The sequence below is a fragment of the Puma concolor genome, chromosome C1, assembly GCF_028749965.1.
Source record: "Puma concolor isolate L17-30 chromosome C1, mPumCon1.1.hap2, whole genome shotgun sequence".
NCBI classification, from domain to species: domain Eukaryota; kingdom Metazoa; phylum Chordata; class Mammalia; order Carnivora; family Felidae; genus Puma; species Puma concolor.
The window spans coordinates 31,537,423-31,558,273 of NC_141674.1; the positions used below are offsets into that span (position 1 = coordinate 31,537,423).

Below are 20,851 nucleotides of genomic sequence, written 5' to 3' on the forward strand. Positions count from 1 at the left end.
GTTAGAGAGGGAGGGAGCCAAACCATAAGAGACTCTTAAAAACTGAGAATAAACTGAGGGTTGATGGGGGGTGGGAAGGAGGGGAAGGTGGGTGATGGGCATTGAGGAGGGCACCTGTTGGGAGGAGCACTGGGTGTTGTATGGAAACAAATTTGACAATAAATTTCATATTTAAAAAAAAGGAGCAAAAAAAAAAATTAACTCAAAAAAAAAAAAAAGCAACAAAAAACCCCAATCAATCAATCAATCAATCAAGCTGATACCTTTTTGGAGAAAAGGAAGAAAGAAGGTAAATTGGTGATGTGATTGATTTATTTTGTGAACTCATACTATCTCTTGTAACACGAAATGTTTTCTTCAAATAATGTTTTTCAATTCTAGAAATTAGTTATAGCTAATAAAGCAGTAAGCACGTTTAATTAGTTTAAGAGTTATCTTTATGTTGGGCAGAGAAAGGATTAATGTAGTCTGATTTTTGAGCTAGGCCCTTCCCACAGCAGCACTACAAATGTCTTTAAGGTAGGAATTACTGTTTTCTTTGCATCAGGTTCTCCATCTTTGCTGCATTAAAAAATTTTTTTAATGTTTATTTATTTTTGAGAGAGAGACAGACAGAGCATGAGCAGGGGAGTGGGAGGGGTAGAGAGAGAAGGAGACACAGAATCCGAAGCAGGCTCCAGGCTCCGAGCTGTCAGCACAGAGCCCGACGTGGGGCTCGAACTCACACACTGAGATCATGACCTGAGCCGAAGTCGGTTGTTTAACCGACTGAGTCGCCCAGGCGCCCCAGTTTGTTCCACTTTAATCAAGAGGGAGAAGGAGATACTTTTTATTCCTTCATCTTTTGTCTTAGCAAAAGAAAGGCCTGAAAATCCATACTTTTCCAAAGCAGAGACTATCAGATTGTTTTTTAAAATCCAAATATAAGCTGCATACATGATTGAAACCAAATCATTCAGAAAGGATAGAAAATAAAGGAATGGTACAAGACCCCTCAGCAAATAATAGAAAGCTGATATATCAATAATTGCTATAGATCAGGGGTTGCTAAACTATTCCTGTAAAGGGCTAGATATTAATTATCTTGGGCTTTGTGGGCAGTTCAGTCTGTTACAACTACTCTGTTGCTGTAGCCTGAAAGCAGCTGAAGACGTGTACACAAATGAGTGTGACTGTATTCTAATAAAACTATTTCCAAAAACAGGCATAAAACCAGATCTGATGTAGATTGCTGACCCCTGTTCTCTTGTATACTGATAATACAGCAGTGAGCAAAAAAGGCAAGATACCAGCATGCGGCCCAACAGTAAACAAATAAATGATCATCTTAGGTAATGATAAGCAAAACACTTTTTAAAACCTGTAAGGAGATTGAAGATGATAGGAAACTAATTTGGAGTAACTAAGGAAGTCCTCTGAGAAGAGGGAACCTTTAAACAGAGACCTGAATGCAATGAAGGAAGGAGCCTTGGAAAGATCCTGCAAGGGTCCTGAGGCAAGAGTGAGTCTAGCCTGTTGCAAATCAGCAAGTTCAGTGTGGCTGGAGGAAAGATGTGGAGATGAGTTCTGTGCATTAGATAGATGCCAGACTATGTGAGATTTCACTCTAAATGTGATGGGAAGGTTTTGAAGATTTCGAGAAGAGTGGTATAGTCTGATTTACTTTTGAAAACTTTTCCCTGTCTGTGTGTGGGGAATAGACAGTAGGGATGGCAAGAGGGCAAATAGGGAGACCAGGTAAGAGGCAATTGCCCAGACAGTAGATGATGGTGTTTTGGACTAGGGTGTTGGGAGTGGAGATGCTCCTCTGGGGGGCTGGACCGTGTCAGCCAGAACAACCTTGGAAGCAACGTGTTGAAGACGGTAGAGCCACTGTCAGTCTGGATCATTGCTACGGTCTGGGTTTTTGTGTCCTCTCAAAATTCCTCTGTTGAAAACCTCATGCCCACAGTGATGGTATTAGGAGGTGAGGCCTTGGGAAGATGATTAGGTCATTAGGGCAGTGACTTCATGGTTGAGATTAGTGCCCTTAGAAAAGAGGCCCCACAGAGTTCACGAGCCCCTTCTGCCATGTGAGGAAATGAGAAGTCTGCCAGCCTGAAGAAGGTCCTCTCTTGACCATGCTGGCACCCTGATCTCAGACTTCCAACCTTCAGAACTGTGGGAGATTTCTGTGGCTATAGGCTACCCAGTCTATGGCATTTTGTTATAGCAGCCTTAATGGACTATGTCACTGAAAACCACGTGGAAAAGAAGCTGCCCACCAACATGGGCCACCTGCCTTGTACTGTGAAATGAGGAATAAGGAACTTCTATTTTGGCTGAGCCAATGCATTGGGAAGTCTATTTGTGACAGCAGTTTAGTCTCCTATAACTGACATAGGGGTTGTCATTGAAATATAGGTATATGCTGGAAATATTGCAGATTCAGTTCCAGACTGCTGCAACAAAGCAAGTCAAATTTTTCTGGTTTTCCAGTACATATAAAAGTCATGTCACACTATATAAGCATGTATATGTATATATATATACTATGTATATTATAGTCTATTAAGTGTGCAATAGCATTATGTCTAACAATATACACACCTTAATTGAAAAATGCTGCTTGTGGTGCCTGGGTGGCTCAGTCCGTTAAGCTTCCAACTCTTGATTTTGACTCAGGTCATGATCTCATGGTTCATGAGATTGAGTCCTGCGTCAGTCTCCATGCTGACAGCACAGAGGCTGCTTGGGATTCTCTCCCTTTCTCTCTGTCCCTCTCCTGGCTTGTACTCTCTCTCTCTCTCTCAAAATAAATAAATACACTTAAAATTTTTTTCTTAAAAATGCTAATTGTCATCTGAGGTTTCAGCAAATGGTAATCACCGATCTTAGATTATCGTAACAAATATAATAATGAGCAAGTTTGAAATTTTGTGAAGTTAATAAAATGTGTCAGAGACATGAAGTGCACAGGGGACAACTGGGAGCCATTTTAGAGGCTGCCTGCACATCGAATGTTACAATTTCTGGGGGCAGAGAGAAAAGAAACAGGACAAATTGTGTATTGGCTCTTAAAAGACTCCTTTTGAAAGTGGCATACATTACTACTTGTATTTTGTGGCCAAACAGGTCGCACTGTCACCGCTAAATTCCAACGGATGGGAAACTGCAGGTCTACCACATCCTGGAAAGAAGTGGGAATCCAGAATATTTGTGACTACTACAGTCACAGGTGCAGAACATGATGTTAACTGGGATTTGTCCTTTAGCCCAGGATGGAAACTAGGATTAAGAGGTGAGGCATCAAGTACCCTACAATGTAAAAAGAGCCATAAATAACCGGGGGCCAGAAAACCTCTCCACTTCCAGGACTTACTAAAAGGTGGCCAAACAGGCTTCTCCATCTTCAAGCATTTTCCCAGACCTGACAATTTCCACTACAAGATTAGTTAGACAATTCTTAACTACAAGATTAGTTAGACGGGGTGGGGATGGGAACCAGCAGCCATGAAACAGCCTTGACGAAGCAGCCCCGCGCCTCCCGAGTTTGGCTCCAAATACCAAGTGAGAAGGTTTCCAAGAGGTTCCACGTGGAGATTGGGGCTGCCTGCAAGGAGACTGGAAGCCTGTATAGAATCAGGAAGGAGGAGGGCCGGCCAAATGGACATCACCTTAAGCGTACTGGCTGGAGGCAGGGGACGGGCCCAGGGGGTTAGCAAGGGTCACACTAGGAGGGGCTACGCATCAGAAAACCGTGCAGGACGGAGGGCCACCCTGAGAATACCTGCCGGCCCAGTGGAGCCTTTGCGGTGACATTCCAGATAGGACCACCGGCCAAATGAGGGCCACCAGTATCCCCATCTCTTAGCTCCAACCCCTAAGCAGCCAGACTCTCAAGTGCCAGGCGCGGGCCTCGAGGTCCTAGGTGCGGGTCTAGCTTCCACATCGAAGGAGGGAGGCCGTTTTTCCATTGCAGGATCCCAGGAACTTAAATTTAAAAATGACTTTCAGGGCGTCTGGGTGGCTCCAATAGGTAAGCAGATGAGTTGGGCTCAGGCCATGATCTCAGGTTTGTGAGTTCGAGCCCTCCCATCGGGCTCTCTGCCGTGCAGGCAGAGCCCGCTTCAGATTCTCTGTTCCCTTCCCTGCTGGTGCTCTCTCTCTCTCTCTCAAATAAACATTTTTTTTTTTTAAAGTGACTTTTCTACCTCCACCTCCGCACCGACAGGGCGGGCCGAGGAACCTCCACAGACCCTGGGACCACGCAGGTCGGTCAGCCGGGGCCTGGGACCGCAGTGGGGCGGTGCGCCGCGGGGTCTTGTGGGAGGTGCCCTGGGCTCTCTCAGCGCAGGCGCAGTGCTGCCGGGTGGCGGGCTTGGCGCAGGCCGGCGCCCGCCGGTGAGTCCTGGCGGCCCTTCGCATCGCCGCGGTTTCTCGCGGAGAGTCTGGGGCTCACAGGGGCACCCTGCGTCAGCAGGAAGATGGAGATCGGAGTGCGGGTGCGATGGAGGGACTTGAACCTCCAAATCAGGGGCCTCGGGAGCTATGGTCCTGAAAAGAATATGCTGCCGAGATTTGGCTGTGGAGGGTGGGAACCTTCCAGGTACTCTAACGCACTCCAGCTGGCCCTACTTATCTCCGACTGGGGTTAGTGGCATCTGCCGCCCCAGTGGCTCCAGGACCCCTTTCTCTTTCCGAGTCCAAGTTTGGCTCCACAACCCTGTGCCGGCCGCTCGGGTCTGAGCGCGCCCCCAGGTCTGGCCCGCGATCCCGCGTCTCCCCACAGAGCAGTGTGCCCCGGGGGCCTCCCCTCTTTGGTGCCTCAGGTCTCCTGCTTTGCCATTCCTGTATCCAGTGGTCCCTAGCCTGAGTTCCTGCAGGTATGTATCCTGAGAGGTGCTTAGCGTTAACTTTGACCCCGGCTGGGTTTCCGGAGACTCTTGCTGGAGGGTACAGAGATTTGGAGCCCAGGACAAAGATGCCAGTCGAGGACAGGCTGTAGGAGCCAGCTTGTCCTGAGCCAGTAGGAGCAAGCCATGCTGTAATGAATGAAGGCCGCAGCTCCACAGCAGCTGGAACCCATCCTTGAGGGGGCACACCTGGGACCTGAGCCCTGCCAAAACTGAGCCAAGACTGAGGTGTGGAGGAAGACGGGATTTTGGAGCTGCTGGGGCTGCAAGTCTTGGGTCACATGACCGCTTGCGGAGAACAGGGAGAGACCGTGGAGGTTTTGACTCAGAACAGAGGAAAGACGAGTTAGCTGAGATGGTGAACCATCTGCAGTGTGGAGAAAAGAAAGCAACATAGGGCAGGATGGTTGAGGGAATGGTTCAGACAAAGCAGAAACAATGGCCACTCTGGGAGCTACAAGGAAGGCTTGATGTCTCATGGCTCCTTTCTCCTCCAGCTCTGCCTCCTTAACTCCCTGACCTTGCCCAGGAGGAAGAAGAGATGACCAGTTCCCAGGTGAGATGCAGTTTTCCTTTTTTCAGTCCCGACTCTTGAGGAAGAACATAAGTTCCTCTTTCTCCCTTAGGAAAGGAGAGGGAAACCTTTATGGAGCACTTACTGCATGCTAGGTACACTCAACATTGACTTTTCTTTTAATTCTCACAATAGGTGTGAGAAGTGGATATTATTCCCATTTTGCAGACGTATCAACTGGCCCAGTGAGGCTTAGAGACTTGTCAAGTTCACTAAGCTATTAAATGGGGAAGCCAGTATTCATCTCTAGGTCCCTTGTGTCTGCTGTACATGTTGTCAATGGACAGGTCTTCTCATCCATGGACTGGGCGTAAATCGTCCACATCCAAAGGGCTGGGTCTAATCCATGAAATTAAGGACTCCAAAGAGAATGCTCCCTTCTGGCCTGATGCCCTCCTTTTAAGTTTGTTCTCTACCTAATGCGTTGCTCCTTCATTTATCCACTTAGTTATGGTTGCTCATTTTATTTGTAAGAGCAAGACAAATTGACTTAGATACAGTTCTTCAAAGTATGTGGTTTCTTTGAGGGAGACTTATATATACATGTGTAAAGTGGTGATTACGACTCACGTATACACTAAGTAAAATGAAAGAAGCTATATTTAAGTGTCAGTGGTATCAGCATGAGAGAAGGGTGCCTGAGGAAGACTTCGGTGAACTTTTGTTTCTTAAAGAGAAGATTTGAGTATATGAACTTCCATACCTCTTTCAAGTCTTTACTTTTTTGTTGTTGATAATTGTTTATGGCCTATTATATGATCAATTTTTATAGCGTTTCATGTGTGCTTGAGTAAATTATGTATTCTCTAATGTTAGGTGCCAATGTCTATATGTGTTCATTTATTTTTGTTTGCTTGACCCATCAATAATTGAGAAAAAAAAATGTGTGGAATTTCTTTGAGTAGTAGGTATGTCAGTTTCTCTGTACAGTATTTACACTTTAAAAATATGCAATTCATGGGGGCACCTGGGTGGCTCAGTCAGTCAGTTGAGTGTCCGACTTCGGCTCAGGTCATGATCTCATGGTCTGTGGGTTCGAGCCCTGCGTGGGGTTCTGTGCTGACAGATCAGAGCCTGGAGTCTGCTTCCTATCCTGTGTCTCCCTCTCTCTCTGCCCCTCCCCCACTCTCACTTTGTCTCACTCTGTCTCTCAAAAATAAATAAATGTAAAAAAAAAACCTAAAAAAATGTAATTCATGGATGTTTTAAGAGGTATATACAAATTTAGAGTTGTGATATCTTCATGGAGAATTGGATTTTTTAAAAAAAATCTCTATGTAGTGACCTTTTTTTTCACTAGTGATGCTTTTTGTCTAGAAATCTACTTTGTTTGATATTGATATAGCTATTCTTTCTTTTGGTTGTTATTTTCCTGGTTTATCTTTTTCCATACTTTCAACTGTTTCGTGGCCTTATGCTTTAGATATATCTCTTGTTAACTATTTATTTATTTTGCGAGAGAGAGAGAGAGAGTTTGAGCATGAATTGGGGAGGGGCAGAGTGGGGGGGTGAGAGAGAATCCCAAGCAGGCTCTGCACTGGCAGCACAGAGCCTGACTCAGGGCTTGAATCTATGAACCATGAGATAATGACCTGAGGAGAAATCAAGAGTCAGATGCATAACCAACTGAGCAATCCAGGCACCCCTCTTGTTAACAGTTTAAGGCTGAATTCTCCCTCCTCCTCCTCAATCTGATCATCTCTGCTTTTTTAACTGGCAAGTTTAGTCTATTTACATTTAGTGTAATTATTGATGTATTTGATGTGTTTATACTATCTTACATTTTAATTATATTTGTCCATTTTTTGCTTTTTTCCTCCTTTCTTACCTTTGATTTTTTTTATATATTGTTTTTTTAAGTGGCAAGGGTTTTTTTTTTCCCCCTCTTGTTTTAAATTTATAACCTAAATCTGTTCTTTTGGTGATTATCCTTGAAATTGTACCATATATTTGCTAGTCTACATTTAAACAACTTTCAGGGGTGCCTGGATGGCTCAGTTGGTTAAGCATCTAACTCTTGCTTTTGACTCAGGTCATGATCTCAGGATTGTGAGATTGAGCCCTGCGTTGGGCTCTGTGCTGAGTGTTGAACCTACTTAAGATTCTCCTTTTCCCTCTCTCTCTCTCTGCCCCGTCCCCGCTCACTCTCTCACTCTCAAAAAAAAAAGGTAATAAACAACTTCAAGAATATTGCAGAGACTTTAAAACTCTGTTACTGATTGTATCCTTGCTTGACTCATAAGCTATTATTTTCTGCATTTTAATTCTGTTTTTTTTAACTTAATAAATTAGATATTATTAGAATTATTATTTTGTACAGTGTCTGGATTTATGTACATATTTATCACTTATTTGCTTGCCATTCCTTCTTAGCCTTTTGGGATCAATTTTCTTTTTCCTCAAGTCCATTCTTTAGAAGTTTCTTTTTTTTTTTTTTTTTAAGTTTATTTATTTATTTTGAGAGAGAAAGAGAGAGAGCACAGGGGAGGGGCAGACAGAGAGGAAGAGAGAGATTCCCAAGCAGGTTCCGAACTGTCAGCACAGAGCCCGACACAGGGCTCGATCTCACTAACTGTGAGATCATGCCCTGAGCTGAAATCAAGAGTCAGATGCTTAACCAACTGAGCCACCCAGGTCCCCCTAGAAGTTGCTTTTTAATGCCCTCTTTAGATGTTCAATTTGTTGTTTTTTCACAGTTGAATGTTATTTCCAGGTAATTTCTTTGCTTGATCGTTTTATAGTTGCCTTTTTAATTTTTTCAACTAATTTATGTATTGCTGCTCTGATTCCGTATCTGGTGGTTTAAATATCTATAGTTGTTGGTAGTCTAAATTTGTTTTCTGCTGACCCTCACCTTTGGTGACTTAAATTGTGAACTCACTGATTGATCTTAATATACATGAGTCCTATGAGAAATTTTCCGCCAGAGGGAATTTGCTTCTATTTCTGGTAGTAGCTTAGACGATGCTACTAACATGGGATGATTCCAGTTCCTTAGAGTCAGTCTAAACCCCCCACCCTGAAGCTGGCACAAGGTTCTGTGTCACATAGTAGTGCTGCTGTTGGCATCTCTCTGTGGGACAAACCTATGCCTTCCAGCTGCCTCCCACTGTAATTTCAGCTCACTCTGCGGTTTTGTTATAGTTTTCATTTTCGGTTTTGGAGGAAAAGAATAGTCCTTTTTCATCGTTTCTAGTTAGGTGAAATTACTTGTTTCAGTAAAATAGTGTGATTGACCTGTCGAACTCCCAAATATATATTTTTTAGCTTAAATCCAATTTAGTTAATTTAACAATGATTTCAGGAATAGAATTTAGTGATTCATCACTTGCATATAATACCCATTGCTCATCCCAACAGGTGTCCTTTTTTTTTTTTTTTTTAATGTTTATTTGTTTTTGAGAGAGAGAGAGACAGAGCACGAGCAGGGGAGGGGCAGAGAGAGAGGGAGACACAGAATCGGAAGCAGGCTCCAGGCTCTGAGCTGTCAGCACAGAGCCCAATGCAGGGCTCAAACCCACAAACCGTGAGATCATGACCTGAGCTGAAGTCAGATGCTTAGCTAACTGAGCCACCCAGGCGCCCCACAAGTCTCCTCCTTAATGCCCTTTGCCCATTTAGCCATCCCGCCACCCAACAACCCTCCAGCAACCTTCAGTTTGTTCTCTGTATTTAAGAGTCTCTTATGGTTTGTCTCCCTCCCTGTTTTTATATTATTTTTGCTTCCCTTCCCTTATGTTCATCTGTTTTGTATCTTAAATTCCACATATGAGTGAAATCATATGACATTCGTCTTTCTCTGACTGACTGACATCGCTTAGCATAATACCCTCTAGTTCCATCCACATTGTTGCAAATGGCAAGATTTCATTTTTTTGATCACTGAGTAATATTCCATTATATATTTATACCACATCTCCTTTATCCATTCATCAGTTGATGGACATTTGGGCTCTTTCTTTACTTTGGCTATTGTTGATAGCCCTGCTATAAATATTGGGTACATGTGCTCCTTCGAAACAGCCACCTGTATCCCTTGGACAAATACCTAGTAGTGCTATTGCTGGGTCATACAGTAGTTCTATTTATAATTTTTTGAGTAACCTCCATACTGTTTTCCCAGAGTGCCTGCACCAGTTTGCATTCCCACCCGCAGTGCAAAAGTGTTCCTCTTTCTCCGCATCTTCACCAACATCTGTTGTTGCCTGAGTTGTTAATTTTAGCCATTCTGACAGATATGAGGCGGTATCTCATTGTGGTTTTGACTTCTTTTTCCCTGATGATGAGTGATGTTGAGCATTTTTTCATGTGTCTGTTAGCTATCTGGATGTCTTCTTTGGAAAACTGTCTATGCATGTCTTTGCCCATTTCTTCATTGGATTATTTGTTTTTGGGGTGTTGAGTTTGATAAGTTATTTATAGATTTTGGATACTAACCCTTCATCTGATATGTCATTTGTAAATATCTTCTCCCATTCCATCAGTTGCCTTTTAGTTTTGCTGATTGTTTCCTTCACTGTGAAGAAGCTTTTTATCTTGATGAGGTCCCAATAGTTCATTTTTGCTTTTGTTTCCCTTGCCTCTGGAGACGTGTCAAGTAAGAATTTGCTGCAGCCAAAGTCAAAGAGGTTGTTGCCTGTTTTTTCCTCTAGGATTTTGATGGCTTCCTGTCTTACATTTAGGTCTTTCATCCATTTCGAGTTTGTTCTTATGTATGGTGTGAGAAAGTGGTCCAAGTTTATTCTTCTGTATGTCACTGTCCAGTTTTCCCAATACTATTTGCTGAAGAGACTGTCTTTTTTCCATTGGATATTCTTTCCTGCTTTGTCAAAGATTAGTTGGCCATACTTTTGTGGTCCATTTCTGGGTTCTCTATTCTGTTCCATTGATCTATGTGTCTGTTTTTGTGACAGTACCATACTGTCTTGAGGATTACAGCATTGTAATATGGCTTGAAGTCTGGAATCGTGATGCCTCCAGCTTTGGTTTTCTTTTTAGGATTGCTTTGGCTATTTGGGATCTTTTCTGGTTCTGTATAAATTTTAGGATTGTTTCTTCTAGCTCTGTAAAGAATGCTGATGTTATTTTGATAGGAATTGCATTGAATGTGGAGATTGCTTTAGGTAGTATCAACATTTTAACATTATTTGGTCTTTCAATCCATAAGCATGGAATGTTTTTCCATTTTTTAATGTCTTCTTCAATTTCTTTTAGAGCTTTTATAGGTTTCAGTGTACAAATTTTGCACCTCTTTGGATAGGTTTATTCCTAGGTGTTTTGTGGTGAACCTATAAATATTTTTACATCTGGTTTAGTATTTTTCAACTTCACTAGTAATCCAAGAAATGTTAATTATAATATAATGAAATGGCATTTTTGCCACCTATCAAATTGGCAGATAGGTGTTTTTTAGTGCTTTTTAAAAATTTATTTGAAAGAAAGTGCACGCACATAGGTGCTGGAGGGGCAGAAAGAGAGAGGGAGAGAGAGACTCCTAAGCAGGCTCCATGCTGTCAGCGCAGAGCCTGACATAGGTCTTGAACTTACAAACATTGAGATCATGACCGGAACCGAAATCAAGAGTTGGACTCTTAACTAACTGAGCCACCCAGGCGCCTCCAGGTATGTGTTTTTTAAAAACACTTTCTGGTAAACTGAGACTGCCAAATACTTTTAAATTAAATGTCCTTTTGCCACAAACTTTTTGGAGGGCTTTGGGAAATATGTGTCAGAAGTCTTTAAAGTGCCTATATCTTTGACCTAGCAATCCTACTTCTAGGAATCTACCCAAAGGAAAAAGTTGATAAGTAAATAAATTTGAAATACAGTGATAAAACTTGCAGTATCAGTATAGTAATAAAAATTGGGAAGGAGTTGAGGTGTTCAATATAGGGAAATTGTTAAATAAATAATGAGGTAACCATAACATGAACCACTCTGTCGCTATTAACAAGGTGTAGAAGAATAGTTACTAACAAGGGAAAATGTTCATGATATTTTAAGAGAAAATTATTTTTAAGCTGTAAAGAATATTCCCAATTAAAAAATCTACATATGTATGCCAGAATATAAATAGCAGTTCTTTTGGAAAATACGATTATGTATTTTGTATTTTTTTCCTGTAGTTTTCTCTTATTTTCTATAGCACTTTTGTTATCAGAAAAAAATAGCAAATGAAATGTGACTCCCTTTTGGGGGGCAGAGGGTTATTAGAGATGTTTGTTGTTTTATTATCAAGTTTTCTTACCATATATGAATAGTAATTATATTAGTACATACCCTGGTGTGGGGGAGGTCATAATTTAAGTTGTCTAGCCTAGAATGCAAGCTAGCACTCTGCCAAACCAGTGAGCTACATCGGTGGGGTTTTATATATGTAAAGAGAGTACGCAGCATTGAGAAAAAAATCCCCAACCAAGTGGTAGTACAGCTGTATTGCACAGACATTCTAGAAACAAGGAATATGAAGAAGAACCAGAGGTTGTACTTTCTTTACGTAAGATCAACCAGAACAGAGACTGAGACTATATATTTATATCAGCAGTTAATTTATGTGTGCCAGTACTACTCACTGGGTGTAGGATCTTTATAAATATGAGACATTTCAACACTGCCAGTGATTTTTCCACATACTTGGTAGTGGTACAGCTGTATATACACTTGATGTTGCTTTTTCTTTAACAGCCGGAATAAAACCTAGCGTTGGGCATTAAAAACTGTGGCTTTAGGCATTTATAATGATACATCTCTATTATATTTAGGAATGCATTTTAGAAAATAACAAAATGTAACTGATGTGATTATTCATTATTGACTACAGATAAATCCGATTTTATATTTGTAAATTTATAAAACAGACTCTTTAACAAATATTGTCAATATCCTGATATTCAAGACTAAGTCAAAATATTAGCATTGTTTCTATATTCAAGACCAATGTGAATATTTTCATTTTTACAGGGAGTTCCCAAACGCTTCTCATGATTAAGAATTGAAATTGGGTGATACAGGGGCAACTGGGTGGCTCAGTTGGTTGAGCATCCTACTTTGTCTCAGGCATGTTCTCATGGTTTGTGAGTTCTAGCCCCGCATTGGGCTTTCTGCTATCAGTGCAGGGCCCGCTTTGGATCCTCTGTTCCCCTCTTTCTCTGCACCTCCCCCACTCGCACTCGCTCGCTCTCAAAAATACGTGAACATTAAAAAAAGAAAGAAAGAAATTGAGTGCTACCGTATGAACACGCCTAATTATTGGGAATTTATTTCGATCAGCTTTGTTTCTGAGGTTGCTATATCTCTGGATGTAGCAATTTTGCATTAATTCACTGCATGATAACAAATGACTTATATAGGAAATAAGTTTGTGATGATTGAGAAACAGAATTAAGATAGGGGCTAGTTATCTAGAACATATGTCTTAAATATGTCTTATTAAAACTACCACTTATTTTACCAGCAAAAAATGGGTTTATTCAAGAATAGCAGAGAATTGCAACCAGAGACAAGCAAGCTAAGGCAAAGCCATAGTCAAGTCTATAGAACAAAGGAGAGGAATGCTCTTTTATAGAGGAAGGGGGTGGGGGAAGTTGGGAGGGCTGTTATAAACAAAAAGTCCATTGGAGTAAACTAGGCATTTTGAATAGTGGCTTTTTAAAGTTTATTTTGAGAGAGAGCGAGAGAGCGCGTGCGCGAGAGACAGCACCCACGCACAAGCAGGGAAGGAGCAGAGAGAGGAGAGAGAAAAAATCCCAATCAGGTTCCATGCTATCAGTGCAGAGCCTGATGTGAGGCTCGATCTCATGAACTGTGAGATTATGACCTGAGCCAAAATCAAGAGCCAGACACTTAACTGAGCCACCCAGGTGCCCCATATAGTGGCTGAGTTGTGACAGCCTCTCATTGGCTGGGCTGTTGTCAGGGAAGGAGGAAACCTTTCTTCCTTCTGCTGGGATAGCGAAGTAGTAGCTGAAGTAGTGTGGACTTGCAAGGTACAGGTGCTTCTCCTGTTGGGTCTGCAGTTGATCCGCTGGTAGTGTGTGAGAGCTCCCCCTGCTGGCCTCCTGACTCCATTCTAACCGAGGTTTCCTTTATTAATTTTCAGTCTTTAAGTCACATATAATACATAGTCCTAGAAAATGAGTTATGATTATTATACACTGAATATTATTGATGTTGGTGTTTGAATTTCAAGATTGACAAATCATTAGTGAATTATTTTAAATCTTTATAAAAGGCATTGAATTTCATTCTTAGAGTCTTCCTACAGTACAACTTAATCTTTCTTCTAGAACCATAATAAATACAAATAAGCACACTAAAAGATCTGTCACATCCTTATTCATATTGGTTGTTTTATAATACAGTAATTGGGAAGAAAAGCACTAGCTTTTCATTAATCCCATAAAATCATTTTCAGTTCATAGGACACATGCTCATCTATTGTGCAAACTGCCAGTTCTTATCAAGGGCATTTTAATACCTAGCCACTCTATTTGGGTATGAATGCAGCTATGTTTACAGTCAGTAGTTAGTCTATAAGATAGTTCAAGAATCTATAAGTTTGCTTGAAAATAGGAATGATATCTTCCTAGTCAAGTAAAAACTATAAATTTTGTGAAAATGGGGGTCAAAAGGTCATCAATATGATCAGAAGGGTTTTGAACTCCTAAGCAAATGGCTGTTGTTTTAAAAAAAATCATCATTGCATATTGATATGTTATTCTCATTTTGGTTTATATTTCCTCTGTTTATTTCACTGATGTATCCCAACTACCTAAACCATTGTCCTTTAGAAGGGTTTTTAAATTGGACGTTTATTTTCTTTTTTCTTTCTTTTAATTGAAGTATAGTTGACACAGAAGTTTATTTTATTAAATGTTGTTTTGCCATCCTGTGAGATGATCACATAAATTTTCCTTTTTCACTTGCTATGATTACATAAGTAATAGATTTTTCTAATGCCAACTGTTCAAATAGCCAAAATCCTCATTAGCTAAAAGGAATTTATTGAGGGATATTTGGTAGCTCGCAGAATCTCTTCAAAGGCCAGAAAGACAGGACTGGAAGCCACACAATTTGGAACGATGCTCAAATCCCACAGTTGGACCATCCCAATGGAGCGACCACTTCTGCTGGGCACTCAGTTTGCACTGCTGACCCATGGCTGCAAACACCACCCCAGAACATTTGCTTCTACTGCTTCTGTAACTAGATGCCTCTGATGCCATCCTTACTCTTTCCAACCATTAGCTTCTGAATTAAAAACTTGTGCAAGTACCTCTGGTTGGCTGATCAAGCTACGAGGGATGCTGGCAAGCAAGTTTCTGGCTTTTATCTTGAGGACACACAGATTCATAAGGTGAAAAATTCCTTAGACTTAGGGTGTTTAAAGTTGCTGGGTTGCCAAAAAAGAATGATAGGTCAAGGAATCCTTAGATTTGTTTAATAATAAATGTATCTGTTAGCGTGCCTAATTAGGCAGAGTTCAGTGAACTTAATGTTGAACTATAACTTTGAAATGAAATGGAAGCTGTCTTGTAGATAAATAAGTATATAAAGAATATGGACATCTTCAAGTTTGTATCTAAAACAGATAAAACACTATGGGTCTGTGCATAGTTGTGGGGAGTGGGGGAAAGGGGCCTGGTTAAGGCTGAAACACAAGTTTTGGGCGACTGGGTGAATGGTGAGCTCTTCACTGTGATAAGAAACAGAGGAGATGGAATGTGTATGTACTTGTGTGTTTGCGTGTGTGTGTGTGGAGGGGGAGTTAGAAGACACTTTGAAGTGCCTCTGGGACATCCAATTAAAGAAGTCTAGAAGAAAGATATCAAGGTCTGAGACAGATCCAGGTTAAAGATACAAATTTATGAGTTGTCACCATGTATGTGGTGACTAAAGTCATGGGTTTGGTTAAGATCATCCAGCCAATATGTGACAAAAGAAGAAAAAGAAGGTAACTAGAGAAAAGCCTTGAGGAACACAACTATTTAAGGACTGGTCACAATAAGAGGGGCCAGAGTAGAGGTTATGTTGCAGGGAGGCAAGATGGTATAGACCAGTTAGGAGGCAGAGGTGAGGTGGTGGCTCAGAAAAGTGGTGTCAGCAGAGAGAAGAGAGATCTTTAGGAAGATTTAGTGATGGAGCAGGTGTGAGAGAGGACACAGAGGAAGGAAATGATGATGGCTCTTTTGCTGACTTAAACATCTGAGTGGTGGAGGTGTGGTTGCCTGAATTAGGGAACATTGGGAGGGAAGCAGATCTGGAAAGGGAGATAAAGTCAGAATTGAGCAGGTTGATTTAGATGGCTTTGAAACATGCAGGTGGGTATTTATTTCATTTGGTAGATATTAATCGATTACCTACTTCACACTGGATGTTCATCATGCAGCTAATGGGGTCTGGAACTCTAGGTCTGGCTTGAGGTCTTGGCTGCCAAAGTGCATTTGAGAGTTGCCAGCATTTGAAGGCATTTGAAGCCGTCAGAATAGATGAGATCACATAGGGAGAGCGAGAGGAGGGCCTGGGAACCCCAACATTGATGAGTAGAAAAAGAGATTGAGAAAGAGTGATCAGAGAGTCAGGAGAAAAACTGGGTTACTATAATATCCAGGCTCTAGGAGGAGAGAGTTTTGAGGAAGACCATGTGGGTGGAGCCAAATAATGCGAAAAAGTCAAGCATAAAAAAGCTTGAAAGTTTTCCATTGGATCTATTAGCAAGGAAGTCATTGATTATCTTAATGAGGATAGATTTCTAGAATTGGGAATGTTAGATCAAAGTATATGTTTGATAGATACCGCCAAATTGTTCTCCAAAGTTTTTACCTGGTGTTTATTGGCCGTTTATTTTTCTTTTAGAGATTATTCAGATGCCTTTTCACTTGTATGGTTCTTTTTTTTTTAAGTTTATTTATTTTCAGAGAGTGCACGTATGAGTGGGGAAGGAGCAGAGAGAGAGGGAGAGAGAGAATGCCAATTTTTTCTTCTAATTGACTTTTAAGAGCTCTTCGTATTATTAGGGTTAGTGAACCTCTGCATAAGATGTTATCTTTTAAAATGTTTTAATTTTTTAATGTTTATTTATTTCTGAGAGAGAGAGAGACAGAGCATGAGCAGGGGAGGGGCAGACAGAGAGGGAAACACAGAATCCAAAGCAGGCTCCAGGCTCTGAGCTGTCAGCACAGAGCCCGACGCGGGGCTTGAACCCACGAACCGCAAGATCATGACCTGAGCTGAAGTTGGACGCTTAACCAACTGAGCCACCCAGGCACCTCTCTTTTAATTATTCTTATGTCTTGGGGCAGAACTCTGAAGTTTTCTTTATTCTGTCTACCTTTGTCAGTGTTCCCAAGTTTAGCCTTTTGTACCGCAATCATTGGTGTAGATGCTTAAGAGGAATTACTGTTCTTTGGTGTTTTAGGAACCTGTTACATTCAAGGATGTGGCCATGGACTTCACTGAGGAGGAGTGGAGGCAACTAGACCCCACACAAAGGGCCCTACATAAAGAGGTGATGCTGGAAATCTATGACAACCTGGTCTTAGTGGGTGAGGACAACCACTCTTTGGAGGATTTTTGCTTCCATGGTGTTTAAAATCTGTGGGCTCTTAAAGTTTTTAACTAAGTAAGGGCTTGAGATTCAAATATCAGAGTATCCAAATCACTATTTAAAAAATTTTTTTATTGAAATATAGTCGACATACAATGTTGTATTGGTTTCAGGTGTACAACATAGTGATTTGACAATTCTATACATTACACAGTGATCACCATGATAAGTGCACTTACCATCTGTCACTATGCAATGTTGTTACAATATTATTGACTGTCCCTATGCTGTAGTATTCATCTCCATGACTTATGTATTTTGTAATTGGAAGTCTGTACCTCTTAATCCCCTTCACCTATGTTGCCCATCCCCCTTTCCATCTTCCCTCTGACAACCACCAGTTTGTTCTCTATTTATGAATCTGTTCTCTGGGTTTTTGTGGTTGTTGTTGTTGTTACTGTTACTTCGTTTGTATTGTTTTTTAGATTCCACATATAAGTGAAATCATATAGTATTTGTCTTTCTTGTCTGACTTGTTTCACTTAGCATAGTATTCTCCATGCATGCTATTGCAAATTGCAAGATCTTATTTTTTTATGACTAAGTAATATTCCATTGTATATGTATATACCTCATTTTCCTTATCCATTCATCTGCCAGTGGACTCTTGGATTACTTCCATATCTCAGCTATTGTAAATAATGCTGCAGTGAACATAGGGCTGTATATATCATTTTGAATTCATGTTTTCATTTTCTTTGGGTAAATATCCAGTAGTGGAATTACTGGATCCTATGATATTTCCGTTTTAAAAATTTTGAGGAACCTCCATCCTGTTTTCCATAGTAGTTGCATCAGTTTGCATTCTCACCAACAGAACATAAGGCTTCCCTTTTCCCCAGATCCTCGCCAACACTTAATTCCCTCTGTTTGGTACTAGCCATTCTGACCGGTATGAGGTGATATCTCATTGTGGTTTTTATTTGGATTTCCCTGATGATGAGTGATGTTGAACATCTTTTCCTGTGTCTGTTGGCCACCTGGATGTCTTCTTTGGAACAATGTCTAATCGCATCTTCTGTCCATTTTTTAATCAGATTGTTTTTTTGGTGTTGAGTTGTAGAAGTTTTTAAATATTTGGATATTAACCCCTTATCGGATATGTCATTTGCAAATATCTTCTCTCATTCAATTGGTTGCCTTTTTGTTTTGTTGATGGTTGCCTTTGCTATGAAAAGCTTTTTATTTTGGTGTAGCCCCAATAGTTTATTTTTGCGTTTGTTTCCCATGCCTCAGGAGACATATCCATAAATACGTTGCTAAGGCTAACATCCAAGAGATTACTGCCTATGTTTTCCTTCAGGAATTTTATGGTTTCAGGTCTCATATTTAAGTCTTTAATCCATTTTCGGTTTATTTTTGTGTATGGTGTAAGAAAGTGGTCCAATTTCATTTTTATGCATGTAGCTGTCCAGTATTGAAGAGACTATCTTTTCCCCGTTGTATATTTTTGCCTCCTTTGTCAGAGATTGACCATATAGGCGTGGGTTTGTTTCCGGGCTCTCTATCCTATTCTGTTGACCTTGTGTCTATTTTTGTGCCAGTATCACACTGTTTTGATTGCTGTAGCTTTGTAGTATATCTTGAAATCTGGGATTGTGATACCTCTAGCTTTATTCTTCTTTCTCAAGATTGCTTTGGCTGTTCAGGATCTTTTGTGGTTCAATATGAATTTTAGGATTATTTGTGCTGCTATGAAAAATAGTATTGGTATTCTGATTAGGATTGCATTGAATTGGTAGCTTGCTTTGGGTACAGTGGGCATTTTAACAATATTAATTCTTCCAGTCCACGAGCACGTATAGCTTTCCATTTGTTTATGTTGTCTTCAGTTTCCTTCATCAATGTCTTATCATTTTCAGAGTATAGATCTTTCATGTCTTTGGTTAAGTTTATTCCTTGGTATTCTTTTTGGTGCAGTTGTAAATGGGATTAATTTTTCTTTCTGCTACTTCATTATTAGTGTATAGAAATGCAAAGATAAAAAAGAAATGCAACAGATATCTGTATATTAATTTTGTAAACTCCAACTTACTAAATTCACTTATCAGCTCTAGAAGGGTTTTTTGGTGGCGTTTTTAAACATATCATATCATGTCATCTGTAAATAGTGACCATTTTACTTCCTCATCAATTTGGATGCCTTTTATTTCTTTTTCTTGTCTAATTGTTGCAGCTGGGACTTCCCCTACTATGTTGAATAAAAGTGGTGGGAGTAGATATCTTTGTCTTGCTCCTGATCTTTGAAGAAATGCTTTCAGTTTTTCACCATTGAGTATGATGTTAACACTGTGTTTATCATTTATGGCCTTTATTATGTTGAGATATTTTCCCTCTAAACCTACTTTGTTGAGAGTTTTTATCATGAATGGATGTTGTACTTTGTCAGATGCCTTTTCTGCATCTATTGAAATAATCCTGTGGTTTTTATCCTTTCTCTTGTCAATGTGATGTATCACATTGACTTATTTGAGAATATTGAACCACTTTTGCATCCTTGGAATAAATCCCTCTTGATCATGGTGAATGATCCTTTTAATTGTATTGTTGAATTTGATTTGCTTATTATTTTGTTGAGGATTTTTACATGTGTGTTCATCAGGGATATTGGCCTAGAGTTTTCTTTTTTTATAGTGTCTTTGTCTATCTTTGTATCAAGGTAATTCTGGTCTCATAGAATGAATTTGGAGGCTTTCTTTCCTCTTCTATTTTCTCGAATAGTTTAAGAACAGGTATTAGCTCTTCATTAAATGTTTGGCAGGATTTATCTGTGAAGCTATCTGGTCCCAGACTTTTATTTGTTGGGAATTTACCAATTCAATTTTGTTAATTGAATCAGTAGTAATCAGTCTGTTCAGATGTTTTATTTCTTTCAGATTTAGTTTTGGATGAATGTGTTTCTAGGAATTTATCCATTTCTCCTAGGATGTGCAATTTGTTTGCATATAATATTTTAATAGTAGTGTCTTATAATTCTTTGTATTTCTGTGGTCTTAGTTATTACCTCTCCTTTTTCATTTCTGATTTTATTTATTTCAGTTCTGTTTTATTCCTGATGAGTATGGCTAAAGGTTTCTCAGCTTTTTTTTTATCTTTTCAAAGAACAGTTCTTGGTTTCATTGATCTTTTCTATTTTTCTATCTGTATCATTTATTTCCACTCTATTATTTCCTACTTTCTCCTAACCCAAGGGTTTGTTCTTTTTTTAATTCTTTTAGGTATAAGGTTAGATTGTTCATATGAGATTTTTCTTGTTTCTTTTGGTAGGCCTGCATCTCTATAACCTTCCCTCTTAGAACTCCTCTTGCTGTGTTCCAAAGATTTTGGACCATTATGTTTTCATTTTCATTGGTCTCCAAGTTTTTTTTGTTTCCTCTTTGATTTCTTCATTGATCCATTGGTGTTCAGTAGCATGTTGTCTAGCCTCTGTGTGTTTGTGTTTTTTCGTGTTTTTTTTTTTTCTTAGTATTGTTTTCTAGTTTCATACCGTTTGGTCAGAAAAGATGCTTGATGTGATTTCAGTCTTCCTTAAATTTATTGAGACTTATTTTGTGGACTAACGTGATCTATCCTGGAGAATGTTCCATGTGCACTCAAAAAGAATGTGTTTACTGCTGTTTTTAGATAGAACATTCTGTATATATCTGTTAGGTCTGTCTGGTCTAATGTATCTTCCAAAGCACTGTTTCCTTAATGATTTTCTGTCTTGATCATCTATCTATTGATTTAAGTGAGGTGTGAAAGTCCCCTGCTATTACTGTATTAGTGTCATTTTTT

General features: G+C 40.0%; 1 long non-coding RNA gene across 1 annotated transcript in view; it reads left to right on the plus strand.

The window, feature by feature from the left end:
* LOC112863265 (uncharacterized) overlaps positions 1–20,851 on the plus strand; it is a 45,576-nt gene that overhangs the window by 16,787 nt on the left and 7,938 nt on the right. Inside the window, exon 3 of the long non-coding RNA XR_015254631.1 lies at positions 16,886–16,975. This is a non-coding gene — a long non-coding RNA (uncharacterized LOC112863265). The remainder of the gene's footprint in view (positions 1–16,885; positions 16,976–20,851) is intronic.